Below are 13777 nucleotides of genomic sequence, written 5' to 3'. Positions count from 1 at the left end.
TGTCGTAAGAGGCGACTAAAGGTAGCGACCTAGGCACAGACATGGATTGCGGTTTGGTATCATGTGTTGGACCCCATGTGGATAGGAGGGGATGAATACATTCACAATCCCTGCCTGTCGTAGGAGGCGAGTAAAAGGGTCATGTGACCATCGGTCCCCTCCTTCTTTTTTTTTTTTTTTGAGGGTTAGTTGTTGACCGATTCAAAATTAATGATGTGCGTGCTGCTCGGAGATGGACCTCTTAGGTGTGCGATTACGCTTGAAGGCCATCCCGTGACCCTGGGAAGCCTGCGGGTGGGAGCGCCAAGTACGCGTGCAGTAGTATCCACCTGACAACACAGGTCCCCGCACAGCTGAATGCCAGAAAGACATATTAATTGTTTTTTAAATTTTTCTCTATATTTATTACTCTGTACATATTATGTGGTACATGCTGTTGCGGGTTATTGGAGGAGGGGAGTCCTAGTGCTCATTGCTTCAATCATTTCGTATTAGGCATCGTCCAACATTGGACCCCAGGCAATATCGGTTACGACCAGGTGGGTATTGCCTTGGCTGTTTGGTTCGGCTACAGAGGTCCCTGATCGGAGTGGGTGGCATTTGGGCAGGATGATTTTAGACATGGCTTCGAAACGTCTTCGACCTGCCCAAGGTGGTCCCCACCGAAGTCCTTAACTTCAGATTCCTTGAGGGGTTCAACCCCCTGGGAACATGCGCAGCGTGAAGGAATGGGGTCCAGCTTCTCTAGGTTTCTGGTTGCTACCAGAACCGGTGGGCACGATTTTAAGCTGGTAAAATCGATCCATTTTAGTGATGATGATGATGATGATGATGATTGTTGTTTTAAGGGGCCTAACATCGAAGGTCATCGGCCCCGATCCATTTTAGTAGACACATTGAAGGCGTCTATGGTGAACTTGAAGATCTCGAGAAAATGCGCAACGGTAGTTTGCTTTTGAAGACTCGCACAGCAGTCCAAGCCGATCAGTTGCTTAAGTGCGACCACTTTGGCGAAATCCTCGTCATAGTGGAGGAGCACAAATCGTTGAATCTGGTTCGCAGAATCATCTTCCACAGCAACCTTATTTTGAACACTGACAATGAGTTTATGGAAGACCTGAAGAACCGTGGCGTGACACACATCCAGCTCATTACGTGCAAAGTCAACGGTGTGAAGATGCTGCCACTTGTGCCTTCATTGCCTCTTTCAAGTTTTCTGTGTTACCAGAAAAAGTCAAGGTAACAACTTATCATTGAGATATGAGGCCGTACATCCCGCCTCCTATGCGATGCTATCAATGCCAGCGATTCGAACATATGGTATCGTTTTTCGAATCGGTCTGTGTGTGGTACATGTGGAAGAACAGTTCATGGTACGGAAGAGTGCTACACTCTGTACAGGTGCACTAACTGCCCTGGTCTTCATTCTCCTCGAGATCGGAACTGTCCGACATATCTGAGTCAGAAGAAGATCCAGGAGATCAACACCCAGGATGGTCTTTTTCTACCAGGAAAAGTTATATTCCAAGAATATACCTGCCAACACACTAGACTACAGCATGATAGCTCAGAGTCTCCCAGGTTCATCATTAATGACATCTCCACCCGTGAAGATCGCTGCGCCCAAGGCGGCTGTTGCTCCTAAGAGCAAAGTCGCAAAGAGTAAAAGTTCGAGGGTGGGGGATCACCCAACCTCGACAGAGCGATATTATGCTCGCCGTGTGTCCGGTGGCGTTGGTATTTTTGTTCGTTCTGATACCTGTAGCGAACAGGTTTCTCTAAAAAACCCACTGTAAGCAGTTGCGGTGCGGGTACCACTGCCTGTCATGCTCATAGTGTGAAATGTTTACTTTCCAACAGGCCAGCCTCTTAATATAAATGATGTAACTGATGTTACAGATCACCTTCTACCTCCATTCCTATTATTGGGCAATTATAATGCCCATCACCATATATGGGGCTCTGATATGTCTTGCCCCAGGGGAAGATAATAATAATAATAATAATAATAATAATAATAATAATAATAATAATAATAATAATAATAATAATTGCTTTACATCTTGCTAACTACTTTCACAGTTTTAGGAGACGCGGAGGTGCTGGAATTTAGTCCCGCAGGAGTTCTTTTATGTGCCAGTAAATCTACTGACACGAGGCTGTTTTATTTGAGCACCTTCAAATACCACCGGACTGAGCCAGGATCGAACCTGCTAGGTTGGGGTCAATCAATCAATCAATACTGATCTGCATTTAGGGCAGTTGCCCGGGTGGTAGATTCCCTATCTGTTGTTTTCCTAGCCTTTTTTTAAAATGATTTCAAAGAAATTGGTAATTTATTGAACATCTCCCTTGGTAAGTAAGTTATTCGAATCCCTAACTCCCCTTCCTATAAATGAATATTTGCCCCAGTTTGTCCTCTTGAATTCCAACTTTATCTTCATATTGTGATCTTTCCTACTTCTATAAACGCCATTCAGACTTATTCGTCTACTAATGTCATTCCACGCCATCTCTCTGCTGACAGCTCGGAACGTACCACTTATGATATAAATTCTTATAATTTTGTTAAATACCACCTATTCAGTACAATAAAAACGTAATAAAAACTTACATACTTATTAAGTTGTTGATATGGTACATGTTTCGCTCCTTTTTCGTGAGCATCATCAGCCAAATATCATTTACTCTCGGTTATATAAGATCATGAATCTAATCTATTGGATTAAATTTATATGTTTCGCTCCTTTTTTGTGAGCAACATCAGCTAAATATAATTTACTTAAGGTTATACAAGATCATGAATCTATTCTATTGGATTAAATTATGCTTGTAAACCTGATTGACAAATCTTATAATATTTTACAAGTCATATAACAATAAAATTATGTCTTTAAGTTAAAACATATTTGTCTAAAATCTATCTAATGCCAATACAATTTGAACAAATGTTACTTCAGCAACATCGAGAACAAGTTAAATGTTCATAACGTAAGAAATTATCAACTGTAGAAAATTGTTAATATAGTTAACAGAGTTTCAACGACAATCATACAAGCCAAGCAACATCGAATCAATACAGTTAGCCAGATCTCAACGGTTTTTTAAAATAATTTTAATGGATGTTCACCAGATGAGTTTCGTCAATAAAATGTTAAACTTAGATAGATTTTAGACAAGTATGTTTTAACTTAAAGACATAATTTTATTGTTATATGACTTGTAAAATATTATAAAGACTTGTCAGTCAGGTTTACAAGCATAATTTAATCCAATAGAATAGATTCATTATCTTATATAACCTTAAGTAAATTATATTTAGCTGATGTTGCTCACGAAAAAGGAGCAAAACATATAAATTTAATCCAATAGAATAGATTCATGATCTTATATAACCTAGAGTAAATGATATTTGGCTGATGATGCTCACAAAAAAGGGAGCGAAACATGTACCATATCAACAACTTAATAAATATGTAAGTTTTTATTACGTTTTTATTGTATTGAATAGGTGGTATTTAACAAAATTATAAGAATTTATATCACAAGTAGATCTTCAATACGGACAAAAAATGAAATTTATAACCTGCAACATACCACTTAGTCGAGCACCTTGTCTTCTTTCTCCCAATTTTTGCCAGCCCAAACTTTGCATCATTTTTGTAACGCTACTCTTTTGTCGGAAATCACCCAGAACAAATTGAGCTGCTTTTCTTTGGATTTTTTCCCGTTCTTGAATCAGGCAATCTTGGTGAGGGTCCCATACACTGGAACCATACTCTAGTTGGGATCTTACCAGAGATTTATATGCCCTCCCATTTACATCCTTACTACAACCCCTAAACACCCACATAACCATGTGCAGAGATCTGTACCCTTTATTTACAATCCCATCTGTACCCTTTATTTACAATCCCATTTATGTGATTACCCCAATGAAGACCTTTCCTTAAATTAACACCTAGATACTTACAATGATCCCCAAATACTTACAATGATCCTCAACTGTCTGAGCCACTCAGCCTGGCCCCAGGGGAAGGGAGTTGGAAATATTACAAAGAGAGCTGGATTTATGTATTTTGAATACAGGTGAACCAACTCATTTCAGCGTATGTTACGGCACATACTCTCGCACAGACCTTAGTGTATGCAGCCGAGTACTGGTTCCCCTGCTTCGGTGGAATGTACACGTTGATCTCTGTGACAGTGACTATTTCCCTCTTATTCTTACTATGTTGAAACAAAAATTTATGGAAGCTCCTCCTAAATGGATTCTTAAACATGCTGATTGGCCAAAGTTCATAGCCCTAGCTACCTTTACCGATGCAACTGGCTGAAGTGTAGACGGCGATAAAACTTACATAACACAAGTTATTCTTGCTGCTGCTAAGGAGTCCATTCCATCCTCTTCAGGGACTCCTCGCCGAAGATTCGTTCCTTGGTGGAACGAAGAAATTGCAGCAGCTATAAAAGAGCGCAGTCGCGCTCATAAACGCTATCGTAGGCAGTCTACTGTGGCCAACTTGGTAACATTTAAAAACTCCACGCTCAGGCGCGAGTTCTTATTCGACAGAGTAAGAAAGTTTCATGGGAGAAAGATGTGTGTCGTCTATGATATCACATACAACATCGTCTCAAGTGTGGACTAAACTTAAACATATTTCAAGTATCCAAGGCTCATCTTTAGAACTGGGAATTTCCTTTCCAGGCAATATATTCACTGAGCCACCCATGATTGCTAATCATCTAGTCTGTTATTTTGCGGATGTGTCTGGCTCCGGGAATTACCATCGTGATTTTCTCGCTCTGAAACGGGAGGCAGAACGACATTAACTCAGTGTTGCCACTCAAGCTTCAGAGAACTTTACGGAGTGGGAACTCCGCAGCGCCTTGGCGCTATGAGTGGACACGGCCCCCGGACCAGATATTCATAACCAGATGTTGAAACACCTTAATGAGGACAATCTTTTATATCTCTTTCGTGTGTTCAACCAAATCTGGGTAGAGGGTGAGTTTCCATCACAGTGACAAGAGGGCATAGTAATTCCTGTCCTCAAGCCTGACAAAAATCCAAAGTATGCAGGAAGTTACAGACATGCTTGTCTTACAAACTGCTTGTGTAAGCTTTTTGAGAGGATGGTGAATCGCCGACTTGGGTGGTGCCTGGAGAAAAGAGGACTTTTTTCCAAATACCTTTGTGGTTTTCAAGCCGATCGCTCGACCACTGACACTTAGCACGCCTGGAGAGTTCTATCCAGGACGCTTTTCTCTGAAAACAGCATTTGGTGGCTGTTTTCTTTGACTTAGAAAAGGCCTATGACACCACATGGCAATATGGCATCCTTTCAGTCCTGCATCAATGGAATTTCGGAGGTAACCTGCCAGTATTTATTGCAAATTTTTTGTCCCTCCATCTATTCCGTGTCCGAGTAGGAAGGGCATATTCGCAATACCATGTTCAGGAAAATGGAGTCCCACAGGGATCGGTTCTTAGTGCCACTCTGTTCGCGATTGCCATAAACAGTATCGTCGCAGCTGCTGGTTCAGCAGTAATGCCATCGCTATATGTGGACGATTTTGCTCTGCATTATTGCTTGCACAATATGGCAGTCGCAGAGTGATAATTACAGCAAGCTATTAGGAGAGTGGAACAGTGGACTTTAGAACATGGCTTTCAGTTTTCAACTGAAAAGACCTCTCTTGTACACTTTTGCTGAAAGTGCACTCTTCACTCACATTCTAAGCTTTATTTAGGGAATGTCGCTCTTCCCATAGTTGACACCGATTTCTTGGGCTCCTTTGCAATAGCAAATTATCTTGGGAGCTTAATATAATGAATATCATGAAGTTTCTTAGTGGCACAACTTGGGGGACAGACTGCACGGTGCTCCTACGTTTTTATAGGGCACATATTTTATCCAGATTAGACTACGGCAGTGCAGCATATGGAACAGCAACAACAAGGCAGAGTGCCCTAGCCCAACTGAACAGCATTCACCACAGCGGAGTTAGGTTGGCAACGGGAGATTTTTGTACAAGCCCCATTGCTAGCCTGCTCGCTGAATCTGGTGTGCCGCCTTTACACCAGAGGCGCCAGCAAACGCTTCTGTCCTACGCTGCAAATTTGCGACAGATGCCACTTCACCCGAGCTATCCTTGTGTGTTCTACAATGGAAACCGTCGGCTGTACGTTGCTTACCCTCGAGCAACGCAGCTGGTTGGAATACGCTTGGATAGCAGTCACAGATTAATTTGATGTACCTTCAGTTTCTTGTCTTGTCAGACGACCAAGTAGGGTACCTCCTTGGATAATACAACGACCTGAAATCATTCTAGATTTGCTCACCGGCCTGAAGGAAAACACGGACCTCTCTATTTATCGGGGACTCTTCCTGTTCGTTGTTTGCCGGTACCCTGATTCAGTCGTTGTTTTCACGGATGGTTCGAGGGCAGAAGCGGGAGTAGGCTGTGCGTTTGTTGTTGACAATAACAGGTTTCTTTTTCCTCTACCGAAAATCTGTAGTGTGTATACAGCAGAGCCCTATGCCATCTGTGAAGCCCTGCGATACACACTGTCCAATGAGGCAGGCAATTTCTGCTGTGTACCAACTCCTTGAGTGCGCTACAATCTATAGATACATGTTTCCCTTGGCACCCTCTGGTGCAGTTGATCCAGGACCTGCTGGCCGGGTGTTCGGATGCAAGCACCAGAATTACGTTTATGTGGCTCCCCAGCCACGAGGGTGTAGAGAGAAATGAGTTAGCTGACAGGGCTGCCAAGGAGGCTGTTTCCTTCCCCTCATTGCCTTACAGTGTTCCTGTCAGTGACATTCTCTCTCAGCAGAGACATCTGGTTATGTCCCACTGGGAGATGGAGTGGCAGGCCACCACTCTCTCAGATAAGCTGAGAGCAATAAAAGGAACTACAAACGTATGGAAGACTTCGCTTCAGTCTTCTCGGAGAGAAGCAGTGGTATTATGTAGTCTTCGGATTGGCCGTGGCGTGGTAATGTACTCCTTCCTACTGAAGGGTGAACGCCCCCCCCGGTGTGTACATGTGGCGGTTATCTAACCATGGTACACATCCGTACGGAGTGCATGGACCTGGCCGATCTGCACCGTAGTCTGTAACTCCCGAATGCCATTTCACGCATCCTACGAGATGACGAGCAGTCGGCAGACCTCGTCATCCGTTTTACGAGGGGTGGTGGCATTTTTTATCGTGTGTAATAATGTATTTTTGCTTAACTATGCTTTTTTTATTTTAGTTTATTTCATGTTTGCATATGTTAAAGTGTTATTTTAACTTCTAATTTGAATGATCTATATCTGTATATTTCAAGGCAATGCCTTATTCCATTGTAATCTGTATTTTATATATTTGTATTAGAAAATAAGGCAATGCAAATTAGATCCACTGATTATTTTAATCTCGTATCATTTTTCATCATCATTTATTTTAAATTCTAGTCAGTGGATATATTTTAACATTTTAATTATCATATCTTTTCGTTACATCTTGTACCATTAGGGGCTGGTGACCTAGCTGTTAGGCCCCTTTAAACAACAAACATCATCATCATCATCATCATCATCATCTTAACTGGAAGCAGTGACTAGGGGTGGAAGAGTCAGAGACAGCCCCTCCAGAGCTGCTCGGTGCAGCTCCACTGGTAAACAGTGTGTGAAAATGGTGGCAGTACCACATCATCAAACAACAAACAATCCCAATCCTACATAAAGTTCATGATTACATAGGAAGAAATAAGTTGGAAGAAGGAGCAGTTACTGGGACTGCAAGAATAGCAAAATTCAGTTGGCCTATAGTCCGCAAAATAATTCAAAAGGATCCAGTGATTCAAAGAAAAACAGATGAGACAGTCCTGTTCTAATTAATGGATTTGCACAGACTAATAATTTATTATTATAACAAAACATGTTTTCTACATCTCATTTATAACCTAGCCTTACAAATGCCCTTAATTAGTGGTGGGGATGGAGCGGTTCGGTTCGGAGCAAGTACTGTGACATCATTACTCGGTTAAACCGAGTACAGAACCGAGTACAACTTAAAAGCGGTAAATTTAAACTTTATATTGACCTTCTAAGCTACAGTTTCCATTTATGAAGAAGATTATCAATTATTATCACTGGTACAATGCTCTGTACTATCTATTATTGGTTATTTGCACAATTTTTATAATGTAATATAAATTTAACACATAACGTAAGAAACAGTGTAGTTACACATCTGTGCTTAGTATGAGGCATATCAAGTAGCCATAAATAAAGAAATAAACATACAAATGAAAAAATACATACAATAAATATTAATGCATATGGCTAAACGTACCGTATTCCATAATGTGATAACTGACGAAACGAAATCTAGTGCTTTGAAATGTGCCTAAACTCATATAATATCAAACATTTCATTTATAACTATGTGGTAAGGAGTGAAATGAAAAATTTGTTAAGATAACATCAGTAATGGAAATAAGTAAAGTATACAAATGAACTCAATTCTTCATCTTGTGACAAGCATTAAAATCAAGACACATCACGTTGTACACAGACAGTAAGGGAAGTACCGTCATTGTTTTGTATTGCATGGAACAGGTGTTATACAGGAGGAATTTCCATTCAGAAATATCAGAGTTTCAGATCATTTTGCAGAAAGCGACTACCTTCGGTCTGAAAGAAAATGTCCAGCACATGAAAACACCTCCTATGCTTGTAACGATGTAGCAGGTAAGCTAAGGTAAGCAAGAGCAAGTTCACTTAAGGGTCAATGAATATTGGATTTTCATGACCACATTTAATCGAAATCAACTTTTAACCTATTAGGTCGTGTTACGTACATTTAGTCGAAGAGATGTTATGTACCGGGAAAAAATGGCCAACCAGACACCAGTGAGATCCGAATCCACAACCTCCCGAGTTCACGTTGGTAGCTCTACCAATTGAGCTATGGTGGCCTAGTTTTTTTCATTCTGTTGGAAAGGATCTAAGCTACATGTCTGGCTCTATCCTCTACAAACCTCATTGGCTGCATGTCTTCGCATACAAAAGTAGTCACACTCCTATGCAACTTACTTTTTTCCATACGTAGGAATGGTATTACTTTTGCGATGTGCAGCTGTATTTGTACCATGTCCTTACGATGCGCCCGTTTTATGTGATTCCATAAATTTGACGTTCCTCCTCCTATACAATAGATTTGACTGCAAATTTTACAAGTAGCAGATTTTCTACCTGGACTGCTAGTAAAATACTGCCATGCTTGGGAGGACCTTTCATAGCATTATTACTTCTTTCTTATTACAAACTAGCTGATTAACCCGTTCTTCGCTACAGAATTCTATATTGTATAAAGAATTGTAGGTTAGGTAGAGTACACGTTGTGACCAAGACTGTATTAAATTGCATAGCTCTTAACGTTACCCTAGAAACGTGAGGGAGAAATCACCAAACGTCTTTTCTCATATGAAGACTGCGTTAGTGAATTTTCATTGTAATGGTAGGCCCACTTGCCTATCAAAATATATGTGGGACAATCTTCCCTCCTGATGAAGCTGGGGCTTGATTTGTTCTGTTATCTGTTTCTTTTCCAGTGTGTATGACTAATCAAGGTAATGTACCATATTATTCGTTGATAACACTTGTTGGTAGTGGCCAGATCAGTGGCGGTACTGTATGTTCAGATGTGTTGACCAAGTTATAACGTTCATCACTTCAGTACATTCAGCTTTGCATCTGAATGGTCTACTTCTCTACGAGTAATAAAAAGTCAAGCCAGTTTGTAGTTTTACGTGCCTGTTGCTATTGTGATCATAGGCATGGGACATCCAGGTTCACATAGAATCTGAATTACAGGGATGTGATTTACCATTCTAAATATCCTGCATGCATTGGCCAAGATTTGAACCGCTGCCATCTTGGCAAGGAGCCAGCAATTAACGTTCCCATCCTCCCAACTAATGAAAATGTTGTAAAATGATCATTAGTGGATTGTTGTGCACCACTGATACAGTTACACTCTACTTGAGATATCTTGAGCTAGCTGATATGACGAACTGATTTACCTTGATCTTCTTGGTTTACATAACTAAAACATTAGGCCAACGAGGACTCGGTGCATCCCCTCATTTACTTTATCTAATGTTAAGTACTTTAATGTTCATTTTACTTGAGAATGATGAGATGCTAATTACTGCATTCTCAGATGAGTCCATGTGCACCCAGTGCTGGATTTTTGACTTACCCTCATCTGCTGTTCATTAAATATGTTAGTTCAGTCCAATGTTCTTGTTCACAAAAAGTTCAAAGTATGTTTTTTCTGAGGATTCCCTGGATGTACCCGAGTTTGGCTCCTGACACATACTCGTCATCAGGCCGTGTGAAGGGTACATCGACTTCTCACCATCTGTTTAAAAAATATTACTAAAGTTTATTAGGATCAACCTATTCAATACAGTTGAGTTCCTAAAGTTAGGATTTACATTATACAACTATTATATTAAAATTTCATGGGACATGTTTCACCCGTTATAAGGGCATCGTCAGCCTTTTTACACTCATACCTAAAAGACAAAAATCAGGATCCTGATTGTTTTGATCAAAATATAACATTAAGAATGAGTATTACAAAATGTGAAATTGTTATGAATTCTTAATTGACAATTTATAGTTAAAGCTTGTTTAAAATGATTGCGAAGAAATGAATATTGCACTGGTGATTTAAAATATTTTATAAAATAGACAACTAGTCCATATCCATGCAATAATAAGAAGGTCTGTGACTAAAGTTGAATCTTGAGTTGCAGTATCAATGTACGAGTGAAATTCGATTGAAAGCAACCCAGTTTAAATTTGAAGAAAAAGGTTAAAATGGGCCTTTAGTAGCTTAATTAAGATGACATTGAAATTTTCTTATTGGAAACTTGTAGTATTAAACTATAGTATGGCACTATGTAGGTGATAAAGCTGTTGGATCCATTAATCTCATTATTTACGAAGTGGGTTCACGGTCTTCATACTTTTGTTGAAGAAGTAATAAAAAGTTCACTACTGAATGTTGCTGTATAGGTCTTTACTAGCTGGAGTGGTTATTTTCCCTTATACTGATAGTTGAATTGGAACATTCTTGCTTGTTGTTGGCTGTAGCTTTAATTAAGCTACTAAAGGCCCATTTTAACCTTTTCTTCAAATTTAAACTGGGTTGCTTTCAATCGAATTTCACTCGTACATTGATACTGCAACTCAAGATTCAACTTTAGCCACAGACCTTCTTATTATCATATGGATATGGACTAGTTGTCTATTTTATAAAATATTTTAAATCACCAGTGCAATATTCATTTCTTCGCAAACATTTTAAACAAGCTTTAACTGTAAATTGTCAATTAAGAATTCATAACAATTTCACATTTTGTAATACTCATTCTTAATGTTATATTTGGACCAAAACAAACAGGATCCTGATTTTTGTCTTTTAGGTATGAGTGTAAAAAGGCTGATGATGCCCTTACAATGGGCAAAACATGTCCCATCAAATTTTAGTATAATACAATGTAAATCCTAACTTTAAGAACTCAATTGTATTGAATAGGTTGATCCTAAAAAACTTTAGTAATATTTTTTAAACAGATGTACATTTCAATACGGACCAGACATGAAATTTGTAACATGTAATATTCTCACCATCTCCTCTCCTTTCCCCACCACCACAGTCTGTACATAAAGAAAGAAATTAAGTAGTTGAAAACATAGCCAACAGATCACATATTTGAAGTAAATCGAGTATATTCGATGGCAGACTGAGAGAACAAATTTCAAATTGAGTTAACACATGCACAATACTGGCATCGATTTTTAAATACCAGTGGCCTGTGCTGGGATTGGGTACAGAAGGCAAGCAGTAGCGGTAATTAGGGGGGGCGAGGGGGGGCGGGGGCAGTTTCCCCCCCACACACTTTTTGGAGAAAACATTAAATTTTTATTCCATTTCAGCCGGCTGAAATTAGGAATTATATGAATTATTTAAATTGTACAAGCCCTCTTGTCTCATCAGCTCATCCTCCTTTATTTACTTTAATTAACAAAATTATTAGCGAAAATACGCACAAAATGTCGTTCGTCGCGGCTGGTATAGCACCACAGCATGTAGTGGAGACTTTGCTTGTGCTATGAGGAAGGGTAGCAGGTTTTTTTTTACCAAGGTCATGGACACGGAGGTATGATTCATCCGCTTACCGTGCACATTCGTCAGTCCGGCAGTCTCTTTAGCGTCTTAGGTTCTTAGTGTGCAATCAAACACTAAATAATTTTTTAATTGTATAATCATGCTGTGCTTCTATTTAATTGTAATACATCTGTAATATTGTTCCTTTGGTGAAAATTTTATTGTATAGTATTGAATCAAAATCTCAAAAAAACTATCACCGCACTTAAGTTGGTAAACTGTCAACCTTTACCTCTCTGTGGAAATTCGCTTAGAGAGCATGGAAAAACTTACCATTTTGCAGCGACTTTCTTTTCAGTTACAAATTACAAGTCCGGGTACTGTTTGTTGTCTGTATATTCACGGTCGATTGCATCCCTCGCTGCGCTCCTTATACCGGCATTGACAATCGCTTGTGAAGCCCAGCATAAAGCTGTAACTGGAAAGTTTCACCATAATGCTGGCGGAGCGCTGGCCTCCTAAGTCACTGACAGGAAGCTCTATACCACAAATTACCACATTTCTAGGGTTATTTATATTGTTTTGCTGTTGTAAATGTTGCAATGTGCTCACATTGAGGTGTTTGTTGACATGATATTGAGAGCTGATAGTTATATGCTAATCAATTTATTTTTTAATTGTGTAGTGTGGCGATTTGATTTTTAAAATTGCGTTTACAAATCTTGAAATTTTCTGCAAACAAGAGCAGATGTAATGATTGCCTCCAAGTGATTTTAATTTATGCGCTAATTCGTTTTTTTAATTGTGTACTGATTTGCTTTTCTTTATCTGTGTTTGGAAATATTCGAATATCTATTGCTGTGTGCCTTTTTGTACTTCAAACAGGTAAAAAGAGCAAAGGGACACTATCATTTCATGAATTCTCTGTAGACCAGGATAAAACTACGGAGTGGCTCAAAGCAGTTAGCACTTTCATCTTAGTTTTCCGTTTCTATTTCGGGTATTTATCTTCTTTCTTTCTTTCTTCCTTCCTTCCTTTCATAATCTGTTTACCCCTCCAGGGTTGGTTTTTCCCTCAGACTCAGTGAGGTATCCCACCTCTACCACCTCAAGGGCAGTGTCCTGGAGTGTGAGACTTCAGGTCGGAGGATACAACTGGGAAGGATGATCAGTACCTCACCCAGGCGGCCAAAACTGCTATCCTGAACAGGGGCCTTGTATTGGGGATGGGAAGATTGGAAGGGGTAGACAAGGAAGAGGAAGGAATCGGCCGTGGCCTGGAGAAGAAGTGGGAAACTATGGAATACCACTACGTGGATGGCTGAGGTGGGAATCAATACCCCGTCTACTCAGTTGACCTCCCGAGGCTGAGTGGACCCCATTCCAGCCCTCGTACCACTTTTCAAATTTTGTGGCAGAGCCGGGAATCGAACCCAGGCCTCCGGGGATGGCAGCTAATCACACTAATCGAGTATTTTTTTACCCGTAAATTTTCTTTCATTGTATAATCCTTTAGGCGGAGTCGTATTTGCTACATGACAGCAACACAAGACATTTTTATCCAAGATAAATCTGAACTTTAACATTTAAACA

General features: G+C 39.9%; 1 protein-coding gene across 1 annotated transcript in view; it reads left to right on the top strand.

The window, feature by feature from the left end:
* corn (cornetto) overlaps nucleotides 1-13777 on the top strand; it is a 552907-nt gene that overhangs the window by 427534 nt on the left and 111596 nt on the right. The gene's annotated exons all lie outside the window — the stretch shown is intronic.

Source organism: Anabrus simplex, chromosome 2 (assembly GCF_040414725.1).
Source record: "Anabrus simplex isolate iqAnaSimp1 chromosome 2, ASM4041472v1, whole genome shotgun sequence".
NCBI classification, from domain to species: Eukaryota; Metazoa; Arthropoda; class Insecta; order Orthoptera; family Tettigoniidae; genus Anabrus; species Anabrus simplex.
The sequence above is the reverse complement of the archived record's forward strand: the minus strand, read 5'-3'. Positions and strand labels throughout refer to the sequence as shown.